This window comes from Lycorma delicatula, chromosome 1 (genome assembly GCF_047948215.1).
Source record: "Lycorma delicatula isolate Av1 chromosome 1, ASM4794821v1, whole genome shotgun sequence".
NCBI classification, from domain to species: domain Eukaryota; kingdom Metazoa; phylum Arthropoda; class Insecta; order Hemiptera; family Fulgoridae; genus Lycorma; species Lycorma delicatula.
This window is the reverse complement of record NC_134455.1, coordinates 110019182-110039663: the sequence shown is the minus strand read 5'-3', so window position 1 is coordinate 110039663 and position 20482 is coordinate 110019182. Positions and strand designations below refer to the sequence as shown.

Genomic DNA, 20482 nt, shown 5'->3' with positions numbered 1-20482 from the left:
GTAACTTCGATGTGTAAAAATAAATATTTTTACTTTTTTTTAATCATAAAAAAATACAAAAAAAAATTACAAAAATATATTTGATTACATATAAAAAATTATTTTTTATTAAATTTTTTATTTAACTAATATTAATATTAACATTAATAAAAAAAGGAAACAAATCAGAAAAACTCTCTAAAAAGTAAAAAAAAAGGTTTAAATCAAATTGAGAATTTTAAACAAAAAAATATAATGTTAACAAATATAAAAATGCATTGAAAAGTAAAAAATAAATTATATAAATATCTAATAAATAACCAATAAATAAATGTAATAATTTTTAAAATTAAAAGTAATGAAAATATTTAGTTAAATAAAAGCGTGGCACAGTTTTTATAACAATGTTTTTCTAATAAGTATTTATAGACATTTGCTGTATTTTAAAATATATTTTTTGTTTAATGATGTTGTTCAGTATATGTATATACTTTAATTATCTGTAATAAAATAACTCGAGTTTTAATTCTTTGATGGTTCAAATTTGCACCGAGATGACCTTTAAGGGTTAATAAGATTAAAAATAAAAATTAAATTTAGGAATCTTGCATTTAGCTATTACATTTTGACGGTAATCTGAAAAATTATTAATTATTATCATTATTATAATTGTAATCATAATTATGAATTCATTAAATAAAAATTCATAATTAATTAAAATGAAACTTTTAGCGGAAAGAGTGCGTTCAGTTTGGCTTAGATTACAAGCAGAATTCGAAGATGAACTTCAACTATGTGAGAACACGTACAAAGAAAGCGAGTGGGTGCATTTTCCCAGATTGTTACTTGTAGTAGTCAGTCTCAACTGGAGAGTTTCCAGCAGACCTTTCCGCCTTCTCGCGTCGTTATTGAAAATGAAAATTAATTGTTGTAAAAATAAATGTTGTGTTGTTTTAAATAAATTATTAAAACTGTGCCACCCTTTTATTTAACTAAATATTTTCATTACTTTTAATTTTAAAATTTAATAATTATTACATTCATTTATTTTTTATATATTGGTTATTTATTAGATATATATATTTTATTTTTCAGTGCTTTATATCTGATAATATATTATATTTTTTTGTTTAAACTTCTTAATTTGATTTAATTTTTATTTTTTACTTTTTAGGTTTTTCTAATTGTTTCCTTTTTTTATTAATGGTAATATTAGTTAATAAAAGCTTTTTTTAAAAAATATCCTTTTTTTTAAAACCATAATGGATCCCTTTAGTTCATTTTTTGGGCAAGTTCATTCTTTTCTTGCTGATTTGTTGTTCTTCAGCTTTTCTTTTTTGTCAGTAATTTCTAAGGGTTTCAGATCTTCTTGCCCTTTCTTGTTCAAAGTACACCCGGCTGATTGTTTTCTTGGGTTTTGATAGGAATCTTGTTTCTTTATTTTTTAATTTTTCATAGTTTCCGGTTTTCGTTTTTAGGATTTCATGGGTTATGTCTAATTCCTCCATGTCTTTCTGTACTTCGTATAACCAGTTCGGTCTGCTTTTCTTGTTCCAGAAAAGTTCGATTATCCGTTTGATAAGTCTGGTCTCTTCCATTCTGAAAATATGTCCTAGAAAGGAAATTCTTTATAAATTTATTAGTTATCGGGAGATTGTATCTCTTCGTTTGGAATAATTCTCCAAATCCCGTCTTTTTTAATGTTTTTCCCGATGCATCGTCGTAGAATCTGTCTTTCAATCTTTTCCAGTTTGTCGGTAAACCTTCTCTGGTACGATCCAAATATGGTTTCGCATCCGTAAAGTATTTCTAGTTGGATAACTGAGTTATAATGTCTTATTTTTGTGTTTATGGACATGCATTTTTTGTTATAGATGTTTTGTGTTTTTATTGTGGCTTTGATGAGTTTATTTATACTTTCATTCCAGTATGGATTTTCTTGGAGGTTGTGTGTGATGTTTTCCCCCAAATATTTAAAGTTTTCTACTAGTTCTATGTCATTATTGTTTATTTTTACATTGTTTATGCATAGTGGGTCTCTCACCATAATTTTGGTTTTTTTGTATGAAATTTTTAGATCTTTTCCTATTTTAACGTTATCTTTATTTAATTTTTTCCAATCCCGTACTGTAAATTCAAAGGCACAGTTAAATAAAAGCGGTGACAGTCCATCTCCTTGTATCAGTCCTGTTTTGATGTAGAATGGATCAGATATTTCTCCCCTGAATTTAACCTTGGTTTTGGTATCCGTTAATGTTAGTCCGATGATTTTGACTAGTTTTGGGTGTAGCCCTAAATTTATCAGGACTTTTAGCAGGGATTCTCGATGTACACAATCATATGCTTTCTTGAAATCAATAAAAGTCACTACCAGTTGTTTTTTCCTTAGTTTATGATACCTTATAATTAATGTTAAATTTAGAATTTGTTCTGGACAGCCTCACCATGGTCTAAATCCCCCTTGGTGTTCCCCTAGTTCTTGTTCCAGTTGGTCTTTGATTCTATTGTAAATTATTCTTGATAGCATTTTGTAAGTGCAATCTAGTAAGGAAATTCCCCTATAGTTTTTAGGGTTGGTTTAATCACCTTTTTTATGTAAACGGTGGATTATTGCGGTTTTCCATTCTTTCGGAAATTCCTATTTGTCCCATATTTTTACCATTTCTTTGTGGAGATTTCTGTGTATCTTTTCTGATGCGTTCTTTCATAATTCTGCAGTCAGGAAATTTTCTCCACTTGCTTTGTTGTTTTTCATTTGCTTCAGAGCTATCTTTACTGCTGCTAATGTTGGTGGAAGATGTTTCCTCTTGGTGTTTTAATCTGGGTATTTGTGTTTATTTCCAGAAGTTCTTTTGGTTCTTCACAATTCAGAAGTTTTCTAAAGCTTTTTCTCATGATGTTGGCATTTTCTTTATCAGTATGTGCCAGATTTTCTACTGAATTTCTTAACATTAGTGTTTGGGCGTTAAATGTAGTGTTCTTCAGTTTAAAGTTTTTTTAGTATTGTCTTGTATTATTTTTTATGGAAGTCTTCCTCAATCTGTTCTAGTAATTTCTTGTGATACTCTCTCTTTTGATGTCGGATTATTTTTTGTGCGAGTTTTCTTTGCATTCTTAGTTTTTGTTCGTTCTCTTCTGCTTTTCTTGATTGGAAGATCAACCAAGCCTTGTGTCTGTTTGCCAGTGCTTGATCATAGGTAATGTTCCACCACTGGTGTTTCCTTTTTTTTCTGGCGATGCAATTTCTGATATGTATAAATAATTTTTTATATGTAATCAAATTTTTTTTTTTTTTAAGATATAATATTTTCTATAGATAGAAGAAATATAATGTAAAATATATCGTAGCGGTTATTATGAGACAAATACTAATGGCAACAAAAAATAATATTGATCCTGCTGGAGGGAAAAAGTTTTATCGTAGGGAAATTTGGTTGGAAAATAAACAAATGTGAAATAATGATCTTTCATACAAAACTAACAACATATTTTTAAAACAATCGATGAAATATATGAATAAAATCAGTAGAAAGAAACTAATTTGCATTAAATACAAATAAATTTTAGTCTCTTTCGGTAGTAAGAATAGAAAAGAATAATTATAATTCTATTCCCGTTTTCTTTGTTTTTGCGTTTTTTAAATGAATAAATATTATTTTTAGACAATTTTTGTAATGAAAAGAATCATTTTTACTAAGTTTTAACAAGCATTTACGTAATATTGTGATAAAACAAAAACCAATCCTTTACCGAAAATCGAAAATTCTGTAATAGTCCGTTGATCTACCTACTAACCGACTTTTTATTCACCGATTGAAGACAAAAGAAATATATTCAGTTACTATCAGACTTATCTTTTGAAATATAATGAAGGTATGAGAAAAATTCGGTTCTTTACCGAAAACCGATCCCAGAACAAAGTGAATGAGAAGCCAGCACACTGATCATATCAACCGTACGACTTGGTGAAATTAAAATAATTTTTGTATCAATGTTATTGTAAAACGTTTTGCATAAAAGGTTGTTTTTTAACTATTTTTTGCTTAGACACCACGTTAATTAATAATATGCTCTCAACTGGTTATAAAGACCCAATCCCCTCAGGGATTTCCGAGTGGGCGGGATGTATCCTGCCTGGAAGGACACTAACCCTTTATCCAGGTAATGTTGATTATCTCGTACTGCAGTTGCTTCGGGAACAGATCGTCCTTTCTTAACATCCATCAATTTTTCTTAATCCCGATCCTTTCTTTTCCATTTTTGGTTCTGTAATACCTTCGGTAGTTGTACAATTTAGCCTAAAGGCCGACTTCCCAGCAAGAAAATTTAAGATTTTCTAACAGTACAAATATAATATACTTAAATAATTAGGTTGTACTTAGTTAATACAGTGAAATCAGTATTGGTTAAAATTAAAAATCCAAGCCAGGAATCAAATGCAGAACTTTTGGTAAATCAGTATCAACAGAGATAATAATGAGAAATGAAGGAGTTGTATTGCTAACTATTAGGAAAAATTGCAATCGTAATACAGATAAAATATTTACATAATTTGTACAATTAATCAGATTATTTCTCTGATTATCTGTTGTTAAAATGATGAAAAATGCTGCTATATCCAGGTTAATTTCCAATAATTTTAATTTTAGTGGCTACGGTTTTTATTCACAAAAATGGTAACAATTAATGAATGATAATCCAGGATTAGGCCAGATCTTCTTCTAACAATAATTATGTTTAAAACTAAGTTACGAGGAAATTTTAATTCTGATAAAATAAACAGGAGATTTCTATCGGTATTTTGGAAGAAAACATAATTACTCTAAGAAAAAGCAACTCTATAACCCAAAAAAGTCCAAAAAACATATTTTATTAATGATAACTCAAAGTCGTTACTATCTATTAAAAGACAAACTGAAAAAATTAACGTTAGTTTTACTTCTATTGCCCCTCATTTCAGAAAGTTTTTGATTAAATGTTGGTCAGCCTCCGATTATTCATTTATTATATATTGGATATCCGAAAAACAACTTCAGGTTTTCAAGAAGGAATATAGTTTTATTTTGCAGCACTTAATAGAATTTTAAGGTAATCTTGAAGCGACAATAATTAGGTTTCAGTTTACACAATCTCCGTAAGATAGCAGTTGCGTTCGACTGTTGCATAGGCCAACCTGTTATGAGGCCGGGCTTCAGTACCATGGAGTCATCGCAAGAGAAAACAGAGTACGCGTACTAGTTTGCAGAAACAAAATCAGAGACTGTCGGGAAAAAAAATATAAACAAATCTTATCGTAGAAATTATCTGAGTGGAAAAATCATATTTAAGTGGTATATACAGTTTTAAGAAACCGAAAGCTTTTTAAAAGGGCTCTCACCGAATACACCTAAGACAAGTGCCAAAAACATAGAAAGAACTCGATTGTATTTACCAAAAAACTCCAAAATGTTCGATTTGTAATGTCAGTTGTCGACAAAACATTTCTAAAAAATACAACGTTCATAACGTTGTTCGCAAGCGATTGAAAATTCGTACTTAAAAACTGCATCTACTCCATGAAATTAAACCTAACGATAAACCACATAGTTCAATTTGTAACGACCATGTTAAGATTCATGTCTGCTGATGAAAACTTCCTACAGCGCATTTTAATTTCTGATAAAGAAACATTTCATGTTCACGGAGCCATGAATAGCCATAATTGTCGAGTACGGGGCTCAAAAAAATCCACTCGAATCGGTAGAATTAGTCTGCAACTGTCCAAAAATGAATGAATGGTGCGGTATTACACAAAATCGAATTTTTGAGCCATTTTTCCCCCCATGAGAAGACTATTACAGGTATAGTTACTCGGACGTTTTAGAGAATTTTATGTTTCAGCAGACTGAAAATATGGAGAGTTAATTTTCCAATAGGTTGGAGTTCATTTAAATTATTTAGAAGTTGTGCGGAGTGCACGACAGGTTCCCAGATGGCTGGATATGCAGAGAAGCTCTCATCGTTTGGCCAGCGATTTGACACAGATGTTTTTCTTCCTTAGAAGCCGTTATACCAAGAAAAAATCCAGTTACTTGACTACCAGCGCTAAAGAATAACAGCAGCTGTAGAAGACTTCTGCAGGCATGTTCAACATACTTTTAAATGAAATAGATTATCGTTTTGAAGTCTGAGGGCTCTAAACAGTGATAATATTAAGTTCATTAAGAGGTAAATAAAATTGTAGACTTTGTACATACATGTAATAAAATATACATTTGTAATATACATTTGTAGTAAGTAAATTTCATCCAAAACCGGTCTTTTTCGGTACTTAATTTTTAATACTCCACCAGAAAACCCTTCTTTTGATGCAATAATAAATATATAATAAAATCATTTTAAAAGACGATAAGGCATTTTGATTTTGTCTTTTTTTTTAATAATAGTTAAAAATGATAATTTATTTAATTATCTATTTATTACTCACCAGATGTATATAATTCGACACACCACAAAATCTGTTTTTAATCTTTGCAAGATTAAAAAAAAAATTCTTGCCATTTTACTAAAATGACGTAAAATATTTCAAGGTTTTTATCCACCCATATTCTATAGTTTAAAAATAGTTTACGTATATATAGTAGGGTACATCCTGTTATTATTTATAAAAGATTAGTCATATCCTAAATACACAAAAATTAAGAAAATTCTACATATCCGTTAAGATAACATAAACATCCGTTTAGATACGCCAAAGTAAATTAAGAGATATTATTTAATTTATAATCAACAAATCTATAGCCAAATGATAAGTTACATTATGATATGTATTATCGTATAAAAATGATAACACAACTGTTAGTACGAAATTCCGTAGTCATTTTGAGAAGATCCACAATGATTATAAAGATGAAAGTTTTTCAAGAAAGACTTTTTAGGGTTGCTCGTTATTTATATAACCTAGAAGAAGGAAGAAATAGTTAATAAAATCTTATCTTATATGCGGAAGTAAAGAGGTGTAAAATTATATTCAAATCTTATTTTTTATGTTACGTGCAAAAGTGAAAGGATCTAAAATATTCCTACTGCATCAAAATTCCCACGCACAAGTTTTGAACTTACGTGGTGAATTATTCATAATTTTCTATCTACAATAAAAATATGACTAACACAGTTTTATATATAGAAGGATTAAATTACAAAACTTGAGAAAAATATTTCATAGCAGAAAAAACATAAAGATAATATAACTGGTAAAATACTGTACTAAAACCCTTTACAAAAGCAAAAAATCAATTTCTTTTTTTTCTTGATGTGGCATAAAATATATAAACCACGAATATACCATACTGCATTAAAGTACAAATTATAGGTGAAAGGTTCTAAAATTTTACGACGTTCTTATAGCGTGATTTCATAAAGGAGTTTTTGTAGGTGCAATATAATTGAAAATAGTGGTTAGACAAGTATAATAATAATAATAATAACGATTTTAAGTCGACCTTCAGTTTTTTTTTTTTTATTTCAAACAGATGAATAAGGTTAGAGAAGGTGATGACTGGAACTAAAAAATTCCATTTATTTATTTCTGCAATATTATTATAATGCATTGTATATAATAATAGCTTGATTCTAGTTTACGCTATCAAACATTTGCGAACATACATACGTAAATTCAACCTACCTTTTCTTATATGTAAAATAACTTTCGTTACACTCTTTACAAAGTATTTCAATAGTATTATAATGGTAAGAGTCAGTTTATATTATCAAACATGCCGCACATAACACGTAAGCACAACCTACCTTTTCTTATAAACTTATTTAAAGCAAATTTTGTTACAAACTGTATCCTAAGTGTTTCAATAACATTAACTACCACACAAAAATACAAACAAGAATATTATTATGATTACATATCAAATTATATTAAAAAAGGTTTATTACATTAGCCACACCTAATATAAAATAATCACAGTTTAAGTATAAAAAGATACGGTTATTTATAAATTTTCTGCACCTAATTCAGAAAAATTCTCTTAACGACTAAAATTTTCACGCATTTACATTTTTTGTATCATTTTCATCCGATTTAAAATTTTTTAAATTGATGATATTAAAGATTAAAATAATAGGTTTTCGTTTTACTTTCTTGGCATCATAGCTCTAGAGTAATGTACTAAACCCACTTTATGGGTTTGTTTTTTTTTTTTTTTTTTTTTTTTTGAACTCTACTCCCCTGGGCCGGTCCGACTGGTTGGTATTGCGCCACCCAGGGGAGTGCCTGTTCTACTCTAATGGGCCTTCCCACCTACCGGCTATAAGTCCGGCATGGCAGGTCGGCCCACCGGTCAGTTCTTTTGCCCCATCCGTATATCGCCACGTCACGACAATACCATGCATTGTCGTTGGGATGTAGCCACCACGGGACGATGGACACATCGTTTGATACCTTTGATCCGACCATGGATAGAAAGGAAGTTCGGGGACATAAATTACTGGATAACGCAATTTTTTACAGGGCATGGGTCGTTCAGGTCCTATTTATGTGCGAGACTAAGGGTAGATAACAACAACTGTCCTTACTGTGGGGCTTATGATTCCCCTGAACATGTAGTATTTGAATGTAACCGTTGGACTGAAAGCAGGCAATCCTGTGTAAGACGTATAGGGCCATTATCTACGGAGAATGTGGTGGATAAAATGCTACTTAACGAGGATAACTTTAATGTGATCTCGTCGTTTATAACCGCAGTTATAAAGAAGAAAGATGAGGAAGCTCGTCAAGAAGAAACTGCTCGCTGATGACGGCTTGTCGTAGGTGGAATTTCCACCTACGAAATAAAAGAGCTAACCGGTGAACTGACCTGCCGTGCCGGACATACAGCCGGCGGGCGGGGAGGCGAGCTAGAGTAAAGGACACTCCTCTAGCGCGAGTCAAACTTGATTGTAGATCCGTTCCAGAGGAGTAGGTGGGAATATAAAAAAAAAAAAAATCTTCTGGGCTCAAAATCAGGTAAGGTGATAATCGCTTCTTCTTTGCACGGAAATAACTCGTTGAACTGGTCCCTGGGGTGATGCTCGCTCAATATCGGTAAACGCCTGCCGAACTTCTTCGTGACGATTTTGTATGCCTGGCCCCAGGGATCATTGTCCAACTCCTCGCAGAGTCTGGCCCAATGATCTCTTTTGGCTCTTTTAATAGACCTATTAAGCTGACGCCTTGCCTCTAAATAACATTTGACTGCGGTGTCATATTCAGAGCCGCCTCTGATCCTTAGTCTTTGCTTTTTCCTCCTAGCTTGTTGTAGAGTATTGCGAAAGCACGCTATCTCATTGGACCACCAGTATACTTGCCTTCTACTCCTGGTGGCCCTTATCTCCCTGTCCATCTCTTGTTGAATAATTGATGTGAGAGTATCAGGTGTCAATTCAATTATAGTGTTTGTGACACTTTATCGACTGTTTTATCAACCTGGCGAGCTGTGGGTCTAATCACGATAGGTCTTTCTACTGCAGTATGAGTGCCATCTCTTATGACCAATTGTAATGAAAAATGGTCACTAGCGATATCATTGTCCAGGACTGTTAATTCACACTGATCCCTCAACCATCTGTTGTCAATGATGACTAGATCAAGTATCGAGTAATGACCCCGAGCCTCATAGGTCGGCGTGCCATCATTTATACAGTGACCATCAATCGATTCCATAAACTCTTCAATTAATTCACCGCGTCTATTACTGTGCGAGCAGCCAGCATAAACAGTTTTGCAATTGAAGTCCCCCAACAAAACAAACTTCTTATTCTGCCTAGACAGAATTCTATAAATGCTATCCAAAAACTTCTCATAATCGATGATTGAGATGTTGGGGGAAACATACGCCGCTACAATAATTATGGAATCCAACTCCGTCGCTATTACACCTTCAGCTCTCTCCTTAAAGCTCAAGGCCATTCTATTGCTTACATTCCTGATGACCACGTCACCCACTCTGTCAGCGATCCATGCTGATTTCGCCGATTCATATCTATTAGATTCCGTGATCACCAACAGGTCAACATCACGTTCAAAAGCCAGTTCATGTAGCAAGTCATGCGACAGCGTGCTTCTGTTCGCATTAGCTAAGAGGAGTTTAGTCATGTTTATTATGAGAGCACGCCCAAAAACCAGTCCGATGGTCATGACTTCCACAATTGAGGCAGCTCGTAGGCTCCCGACACTCCGCAATCCTATGCCCTTTGCCGCCACAGTTGAAACATAGGTCCAGCCTGTCTGGGCCCTTACAGTCTTGTCGACGGTGCCCAGAGCCCCAGCATCTGTAGCACTTCTCGTCATCTTCCCTAATAAAGGCTCTGCAGTTCACCCAGCCGATACGTAAGCGTTGCTCCACCATCCTACAGGCTGCCTTATAGGATGTGATCACCGTAACATTCTTAGTCTCCGCGATTCCGGGTCTAATTGAAGAGATCCTGACGTCCTCCATATCACCAACTCTTGCCGTTACTGCCGCTAAGATTTCTTCTTCAGTGGTATCTACTTCGACATCTCTGATATGGACAATGGTTCGACGCCCGGCTCTTGTTTTAAGATCCACTTTTAGGTCTGCAGCTTTACTTTTTAGAATACTCGTAAATTCATCAGCACTTTTAGGACCCTGAATTCTTACCAGTACCTCATCATTTCTTCCTTTTTTTAGAGAAATTACATCTTTAGCATCATCTTTTGCAACCGCCGTTTTCATGGCACGCAAAAGGTCAGCATATGATTTACCCGCAGCTTTGACGACTAATGTTCTGCTATCCTCCGCAGGAGGGGTTGACTTCTTAATACGCATTTGCCCGGGCCTAACTTGGGTATCAGCACTGTCCGTATGTAGAGTCAGAACTTTGATAGCTTCTTCTTTTTCCCTATAGAGGTACGACAAAATCTTTTTAGTATAGTTTCCTATACTATTATTAGGCAATATATATGCTAATTCATAATTATTTCTTTTAATTCTTCTCAGAGCTTTCATTATGGTAAGCATACTACTCTTCTCATTCATGCTACAGTCATAGTAAATTTTATACTTTCTCCGATTCACTTCTGTCTCCTCTCCAAAGACAGTTTGTTCATCCTTCATAATATCCTCCGTCTTATATTTAGGACTCGTTGCATCATTATTTTTCATTGACACGGATTGTGCAAACATCTCTCAAGCTACACGTATCCCCTACTCCAGAAGGCAGCTCAGAAACCAAACTCAATTTAGCCCTAAGTACGTTGGGCCATCTCTTATGTAATAACTCAATAAGTTCTTGATCATCTAGCTCTCTTGGGAGTATTTGTTCAATATCGTCTTCTCTATAGGTGGACGTCGTTTGTGTGGCCTGCGAAATTAAGGTCAAAGGAGCCGACAGATCAGTCAAGGCATTTGAGCCTTCATAAATCTTCTTTAGCTCCATTTCATGGGTGCCTATATACTTGGGCAAGCCGGGCCCTATATGTTGCATCGTGAGCCCTAGTTGGTGAATCAGACTTCCCAATGTCTCTGGCAAAGGTTCCTCCTCATCTGTGGACCGTTGCCGCGCTCTCTTTTTTCCCTTAACGTCGGTTTTCTTGACGTGAGATAACTTCTGTGCACTGGTGCTTTGCATGGCTGTAGCTTCCAGCGGGAGCGAACTTTGTCTTCTCATGATGTATCACAGTACTCAGGGGACTACCCCAAGCCCTATGAGTACCCACAAGCCTTGGTGCCACAAAACAAAAAATGTGGCGTGGTTGGGGGGGGATCAAAAATGTATGATGCCAAAAATGTGGTCCAAAAAATTGGGGGGGGGGGTCAAATTTGGGGAGGGGGTCAAAGAGTCAGGAAGGTTATGATTCGGATTTTGGTCAAGGAATTTTTGTATTATGATGTCTGGTTCGGGAATTATAAAGGAAACGAATTCCCCCTACTAAAAGTCTTGTAGGACTTAGATAAAATCTCGTATTGAATTCTTATGAAATTCTTTAAAATTTTTATAAGTGGTTGTTTACTTAAAACTATTAACTTGCAATAGCTTGTTCAAACACTTAGAAAATTTTCACTAATATTATACTATTATAACCTCAATAGTACATAATAAAACACTCTAAAAAAGTATCTTCTACTCACTCTTCTGAATTGTATGTAAACTCAGTTTATACTTATTCACTATTGATAACTTATATCACTTCAACACCTTATAAAAAGTAAATTATAGCTATTTTAATTCACTAAAAATTCACTGAATAGTTTGAAAACTAAAAAACACTAATAAAAAAGTTATTCCGTTTCCAAAACTCTTGAAATTTTCAGATCTAGTCCATTAACCATAACACTTTAACATCCAATTAACAAATCAATGAAAAAACCGAAAAAACCTATCGAAAAAGCGACAAAACGCGGAGCAATAATAAGACGTCCTCACAGTATGAGTATCCAAACTCGACTCCAACGTTCCAACTTACAGCATTATAAACGAACGGGCTTTTCAGACCAAAATTGAGCCTAACTCAGGGACAAATCAACAAATCTTCAACAAATTTTTACAGGTACAACTTCAGATACTACTACAACAATCTAAATTTCATTGTCTTGTAGTAGTTTTGGAGATTTACTAGCCACATAATTTTATACGTAGGTGTATATATAAGGAAGTCTCAATTTAAGTGAATGGTATTTTCGTACTCACATATCTCAAAACGTAAAGAAAATTCATTCTCAACCCTTCCTCACTCCCACAATGAGACGGAAAATAATATCGTACTTTTCTTTGAAACGTCGGTAAAAATATACACTGGAGTTAAGCTAAAATCATAGAAAATAAAAATTAGGAAATAATTTGATATCTAATTGATTTTAAGTGGATATATAATTAGTTGTGCTTATTGCACTAATTGCCATAATTAATTGTTCTTAATTACTATTTGCATAATTGTACTTGTGGCACATATTTGGAATAAGGGTTAATTTTACCCTTATTCCAAATAATCCCATTCCCCTTTTTATTGGGGATAAGATTCAAAAGTCATGAAATAAAATAATTATAGTTTTTTTAAAATGAAACCGTACATAATTGGCAACAAATATATCATTTTAATAAATAAATATATATATATATATATATATATATATATATATATATATTTATTTTGTCTTGAAGGTAATGAATTCATCAGCGCATGGCGAATTATGTAAAAATTCTTTTGAATCGCCTCGGAAAAAATGCCTCATACTATATAGGTAACCGATCTGGACAATTTTAATAAGTACATTGTTCGTCGTTCCATTCAAGAATTTTACGATAGAGGATAGTATCCATCGTACAGTAAAATTAGGGACATTTTGAAAAAAAAATTTACCGGGGGTGCGCATTCCACGTGGAAAATTTTATGAAAATTATGGTTCCGCTTTCGTAAATGTAATGACGGCAGAAAATTTCTGATGGAGAGGTCTGACATTGTTCTTGCTAAGGTAAACATTTTAATGAGAATGTACGAAATTAGAGAAAAAATAATTTTAGACCAATAATTAACCTACATCAGGCATGGTCAACATATGCCCGCGAAAAATTGTTCAATATTACCTGTTTTTATAACCAACTGAATAATGGAAAACACGGAAAATTTAAAAAACTTACCAAGAAATATTTAGTAATCTTCAGCTCAACTTATATTTGTGAACAAACGTTTTCTTTAACGAATATAAAAAAAAGTACAATAAATAATAAACTTTTGTTTACATAGATGAATCGTTTTTTATTTAACATTTTTTAATTCGAATATTTCGTTCGGCCCGTGAAAAAATTTTTGTTTCCAATTCGGCCCGGAGGTAAAAACTTGGTTACGCCTGACGTAGATGAAACGTGGAAAACCAGAACCGTTTCAGAAATACATCTAGCGGAATTCAGCAAGCAGTGGTAGCCTAAAGATTCCGGTTGGGAAAGGATCCCATTTAATTATATACCACGCTGGTTGCTATGAACTTGGTTTTATAAAAGACTGTGCTCTCGTTTTTCAGTCCATCCTTAAGGGAGACTTCCACCAAGAAATGAAAGGAGATGTATTCCGAGAATGGTTCATAAATTTTGCGATCTTTGGAATAAGACTGGATTATCGGTATGGATAACCCCAGCTATTCTGCGGTTAAAGAGACAATTGTAGTGACCAACACAAGAAAGGTGAAAATTGTTTCATGGTTAGAAGAGAAGAAAGTACACAATCCTTCGTATACAATTCCCGAATTACTGTCTATCGTTAATGAAGACAAAGAAATACAGACGGTATCAGTTTGACATTACAACAAAGTGGGGCATGAAGTCATTCGACTACCGACGTATCACTGCCAGTATAACCCAATCGAGCTAATCTGGGTGTAGATGAAACGTGAGATGGCAGCCAAAACAATACATTTCAAATAAATGATGAAAAACGTTACTGTAAGATGTCATGAACCGTGTAACAATAGATGACTGGCGAAAATGCGTTAGACAGGCAGAAAATCTTTAAGTAGAAGATTTTCATAAAGAAAGATTGCGGGATGACCATTACAATGAATTCAAGTGAACTTACAAGAGGGCAGTGACGCAAATACGATAGATTTATCAGGTTATTAAGAATTATTATTTATTCAAGGTGATATTGTCTTTAAATTATAATTCATTCAGATCTTGTGTAAAGTCTTAAGAATTTTTCTGTTTTAAAGTCATATTTAAATTTAGCGGTAACATTTCCAAAGTTTTGAACATGTGGGAAAATTAGAAAGATATACTCGTATTTTATGTAAAACAAAAAGGTTCAGATATAAGATACTAAATTACATGCTCCGGGAAAGACGGCAATGGGCAGAGATTGCATCACTGGTCTCCCGCATCTTGACTACGAAAACGAGAGAGGCAGAACTGTGGGGAGGAGACTGATGAGTCGAATATCTGACTGCAAGACAACCATCAAGTCTGTCAGGTACTTGGAGAAGGAAATTTGTAAATGTGTAGATTAACTTGTAAATAATGACTTCGTCCATGTGTATTTTATAATTTTGTATATTAATTCTCGTTCACATCTTCTTTTATCTTGTAATTTGTCGTATGTTTATTGGAACTACTACTGTTTGTATTGTGTATAAAAATGTACTGTCGCATTTTGGTGAAATGAAGCTCACTAAACTGGGAACAAGGACCCCTATACTTTGTTATGAAATGTATATATTGTCCCGTATCTTGTTGGGAACTTTCTATCATGTTATTTGTGTTATTGTTAAGTTTAGTTTAAGATTGGGTAATATATACATCTATGTGTTTTTCCATTTGTTGTAGTTTTAAGGATTTTGTTAATATGACGTACTAATAGAGCTGTATTATTGTAAATATGTATAATAAATTTAATGTATTTAATAATTGTATTTCATCCCTTTTGTAATGTTAAGTGACTTGGTTGTACGTATACTCAATTGTGTTGGTAAATAAATCTTGCTACACATATATGTTCCACTGACTGGAGTTAATGAAAGTATACTGTGTGGATGTCAAACTCCACTAATGTGAATTTAAAAAAAGAAAAATTCGGGGGGAACTGGCGAAAAAGATTCTGTCGTCAGGGGGTCGAATCGTGGACACGTACAGGGCTAGGGATGCATCCTCTTTGCTGAGGGCGTTTGGGTCCAGCAGATGGCTGGATCAGGACGTTCTGATGACGCATTGAGGACCCTCGAGGTTTGCAAGGTGGACGCGCGATTCAGGGGTGGTATGCGTGGGGTGCTTACCCGGACCCAGACTAAGTGATTAAAAAAAAAAAAAAAAAAAGACTAAGTGATAAGAAAGGGAAGGGTAGCCCTCTTGGGGAGAGTCACCGTGGCAACCGGAGGGATGTCGTGACGTCTTAATGATCCAAGAGGGACCCCGTCGGGAGATCAGCTTCAAGCTGCACAAAGAGGGGACTAGTCTTAAGCCACGTCACTTGGGACCGACCGAATTAACGTCTTCTAGGCGGTTACCAGTTGCTCTCAATTGGTAAAAAAAAAAAATTTCTAATGCGCACCTGAGTAATTCAATAAATATAATATAATACTACTTCAGTATTATATTATTACCATAATGGAGGGGAATAAAGAGAAACCTTCGGCAGTGGAAAGGGAAAGAGCGTTCATCTTCACTCGCAATATGATTTCAAATCTACAGAGATTCGGTAAGTCGCTGTACAGTATGCCTTACAATTATCTGGTTTAATCTGTACTTCCAGTGTTAAGTTGGTTGCCCTGTGGGTTCGATGGACGTTGCACTGTAATGAACCAAGACGTCAGTTGTTGAATTGAGAATGAATGTACTTCGTTTCGTTTATCGGAATCAATAGTTGCGAGAAACGTATTGATTGTTTCGGTAGAGAAACGAATCTTTTCGTCAAAAACGTTGAACCCTTCTTTGTGAAGGTGACAATTATACTGACTTACTGAAGCACAAGTTTTCTGAAAAGTTTCCAAACAATCCTGTTCCTCAACTATTGAAAAATTTCAGACAACAGGCTCTGTTGAAGACGCTGATAGAAGTGGAAGAACACCTAAACTAAACGAACAGGAGCTGCTTGATATTTCGGATACTATGGCCGAAACTCCGTCAGTCGATGCACAGTAGCAAGATTTCGGATTTGCGACCGCAAATAAATCTGTACGAAAAAACTGAAACTTTTCCCCTACAAAATAATCTGTGTTCAAGAACTGAAAACGTACAAATCATTCTCAACGACTAAATTATTGTCAATAGTTTAAACGTTCCATTGACAAAAATTCCGGGTATCATCAACATTACATTTTTACAGATGAAGCGTGGTCTCGTCTGGGAATAAATAATTCACAAAATACACGACTGTGATCAACAACTAACTCCCTTGAAATACAGGAACAATTTTTACACGACTCGAAAATTGGAGTCTGGGTTGATGCGACTAGACCGCGAACTATGGGTACAATCTTTTTTAAAAATACAGTTAATAGTGATCATTATTCTGCTGTTTTAACAAACTTCATTAGTCAGTTAACAGAAGTGGAAATTAATCACGGTTGATTCCAATAATATCGCACCTGCGCCACAGCGCACACAGCTACAGGTCAATGACCTTTTTTACGAAATGTCTTTGGTGAACGAATCATTTCGAGGGGTTTGTGACCTGCACGATCACCTGATCTTACTCCTCCAGATTAATTTTTGTGGGAGGCAGCGAAACAAGCAATGCATCTTAACAGACCGCGCATGATTGATGAACTAAAAACCGCAATAACGGCATATGTAAGAAACATTCCAGTACATCAGCTGGTTAAAGTGTTCGGAAACATATTGAAACGTGTACAGTGTTGTACTGATGCTGGAGGAGGTCAACTTCAACACCTTTTATAAACATTTTAGTTATTCTAATACATATTTCTATAAAATAATGAAATAAAAATATAAAGTAATAATTAAGGAAGGTCAACTTTCCGAACACTGTGTATAAGAGTACTACTCTACTCACCGTATCACGAAACGAAGCAGCAAATGTATAAATATGATTTCAGCATGTGTGAGTTATATCTCAGTAGTTTAGGCTGAAGCAGCCCACCGGGCTGATCTAGTGGTTAACTCAACATCGCAAATCCGCTGATTTCGATGTGGAGAGTTCTAAGGTTCAAATCCTAGTAAAGGCAGTTACTTTTATGCGGATTTGAATACTAGTTCGTGGATACCGGTGTTCTTTGATGGTTGGGTTTCAATTAACCACACATTTCAGGAACGGTCGACCTGAGACTGTACAAGACTACACTTCATTTACATTCGTACATATCATCCTCATTCATCCTCTGAAGTAATACCTTACGGTGGTTCCGGAGGCTAAACAGAAAAAGAAAGTTAGTTGTACAATTACAACTACTGTTTTATGCGTATAATAACCTACTGTAAACTATACTTATCTGGCGCTGTGGCTGCCGTTGGCAGTAATTAAAAATTTTTTTGAATCTTTGTTATTGATGTTTAATAACAATAACATCGTTTGTAATGATACGATTATTCAGTTCAGTGAAAGAAAGTATTTCAGTCTGTGTTATCGTGTTATTCCATACGGTACGATTAAGTTCATTTTTATTACAGTTTTATTCAATGTTAATTCATTTTAATATACTCTGTGTTTCTTTCCCAATCGGGTTTTAATAAAGAGTGATTCTATCATGAAACGTAATTCGGGAAAGCCCTTAATAATTTCCGAGAAAAAAAAATTAGAAACGTGTATATAACCTTACAACAAGATAACCCTGAAACTGCAGTCAGAGATATTGCTCGGAAAGCAAGTAGTGCAACAGGCGTCACCCGAAGAACAATTTTTAATACAATTAAGAAACACAAAATTGATGGTAAACATGGTAGCACTAAAAAGACTCGAAAGCGGGTGAAAACGATTGAAAAATTGAACGATTTTACTTAAACCGCTATCAGAAAAAAATTCGTTTGTTTTATTTCAATAAAGAGCTTCCTAACTTGAACAAAATATTAAATGCCGTGAATACAGATCCTGAACTGCCGAAGTTTTGTAGAAGTACAATACATCGTGTTTTAAAATCAATGAATTTTCGTTTGCTGTCCAGAAAAGATAATTTATTATCCAGATGAAACTTGGATTAATACGAAACACGTACGGGAAGAAGGTACGAGTGAATAAAGAAACAAAAAGCGTAAAAGACGGTTTTATGAAAGATTTGTCAGCTGGGCTGAATACCTCCGATGGAAAAATTAAAAATTAAAAGTAACGCACGTAGGAAGTGAGAATGAATTTTTGAGCGGTGGTTTATGGGTATTTGAATCCAGATCTTCCAAAGAGAATCACGATTATATTAATTGTGACAGTTTTATGCAGTGGTTTAAAAAAATTGTCGAAATTCCTGCTGAAGGATCCGTCATATTAATGGATAATGCGCCGTACCATTAACTGAAAACTGAAAAAATTCCAAACGCTTTGACAAGAAAATCGGAAATTGCCGAATGGTTAAAATCGGAGAAAATCGCGTACACCGAAGACAAAAGTAGAATTTATAAGATTATTAAAATCAGTTGAACAAAGATTGTTCATTATAAATTAGATGTAATAGCAAAATAAAAAATATTGTGTTGTGCTGCGTATTGCAATACGCAGTACTCTACACTATTGCAATTTTAACCCAGTAGTATGGGCACACAAGTCAAAGGCTACATTGGAAGTAATAACACAACATTTAATCTAAATGGGGGAAAAATTGTATTCAACATGCAATTAAAAAAAAAAAACATAAATCATGGAAAGCAGATTGTGTGAAAATATTACTGAAGATATTGTGATAAATTTGAGTATTGATGACAATAGTTCAACAGACGGCAGCTTATCGATTGAAGAAATACATTGAGGTAACAATTTTTTCTTCTGTTTTACTTGATGAAATTTTAATATAGCGGTAATGTACTTTCTTAAATTTTTTATTTTTAAGATATCATGTTATCAAAATTTTATAATTTTTATATAACAAGTTATTTTTATTTCATTTTTATGTTAAAAATAAAGAGAAATGGGGTTTTCTCGGATGGACTGCGCTAAATTAAATTAAATTAGAATCATCGTACTTTTATGTTTTCGTTAGCTGCACGCTTACATAAAAAATATAAATTATTGTTGAAAAATCCGGCACTAATCATTTGTGTAATGTAATAAGTATAGTGATTGTTCATAAACCGGCTTCTTGAAGTTTTCCCTTCTGTCCACAAAACTATTTTTATTTCTTTTTCACAAATTATTAAGTTCCTATTGTTTTTCGTCTCTTCCTTTTTGTTAATGTCGGTGAATTAATCGTGAAATAATAAATGTGTTTTTTTGTGCTCGGTAAATTATCCTTTGTTAAATATGGTTAAACAAGTTTTAGTAACTGTTTATTGTTACATCAAGTCAAATAAAACGCAAAAAGGGGGAAATAAGCGTAAAACAAACAGAGTAATTCACAGTGAAGGATGGGAATTAATTAGACACGTTATTGAAAAGTGTTACTTCGAGCCAAAATCAAACGATTATACCTATCTTGTGTCACAAATAACTTTAGGCGCAGCTTAGTATACTGGAGAATCAGAGAGATGTATTGTGAAAATTCGACGAGAAGTTGTGAATAAAAATAAAAGAGCTAGAAGAAAACCCGGGGAGTTCACAACAAAAATTATCTAAACCAGGGAAAAACATAAAGCGAAAAGTGGGATAAAATATAAGTAGAATTGATGATTTCAATAAAAATATAATATTACGGATAATCCAAGAATTCTATGCCGATAAAGAAATTGTTCCGATCATTCCAAAGTTACTCCGGTAGTAAAACAAAGAATACACTTTCCTTGGGACCGAAAATTGCTGGTGAGACTGATAAAAAGAATGGAATTTAAATTGAGGAAATGTAAAAATAAAATAAAAAAATTACTGGAAAGGTCAAATAATGTTTTCATGCGTTAAAAATATTTGGTGAATACGGATGTCTTGAGAAAAACCGGG

At 33.7% G+C, this 20482-nt stretch overlaps 1 pseudogene; it reads left to right on the top strand.

The window, feature by feature from the left end:
• Nucleotides 1–11596: 11596 nt before the first annotated feature.
• Nucleotides 11597–19036, top strand: LOC142317597 (uncharacterized; annotated as a pseudogene).
• Nucleotides 19037–20482: the final 1446 nt, after the last annotated feature.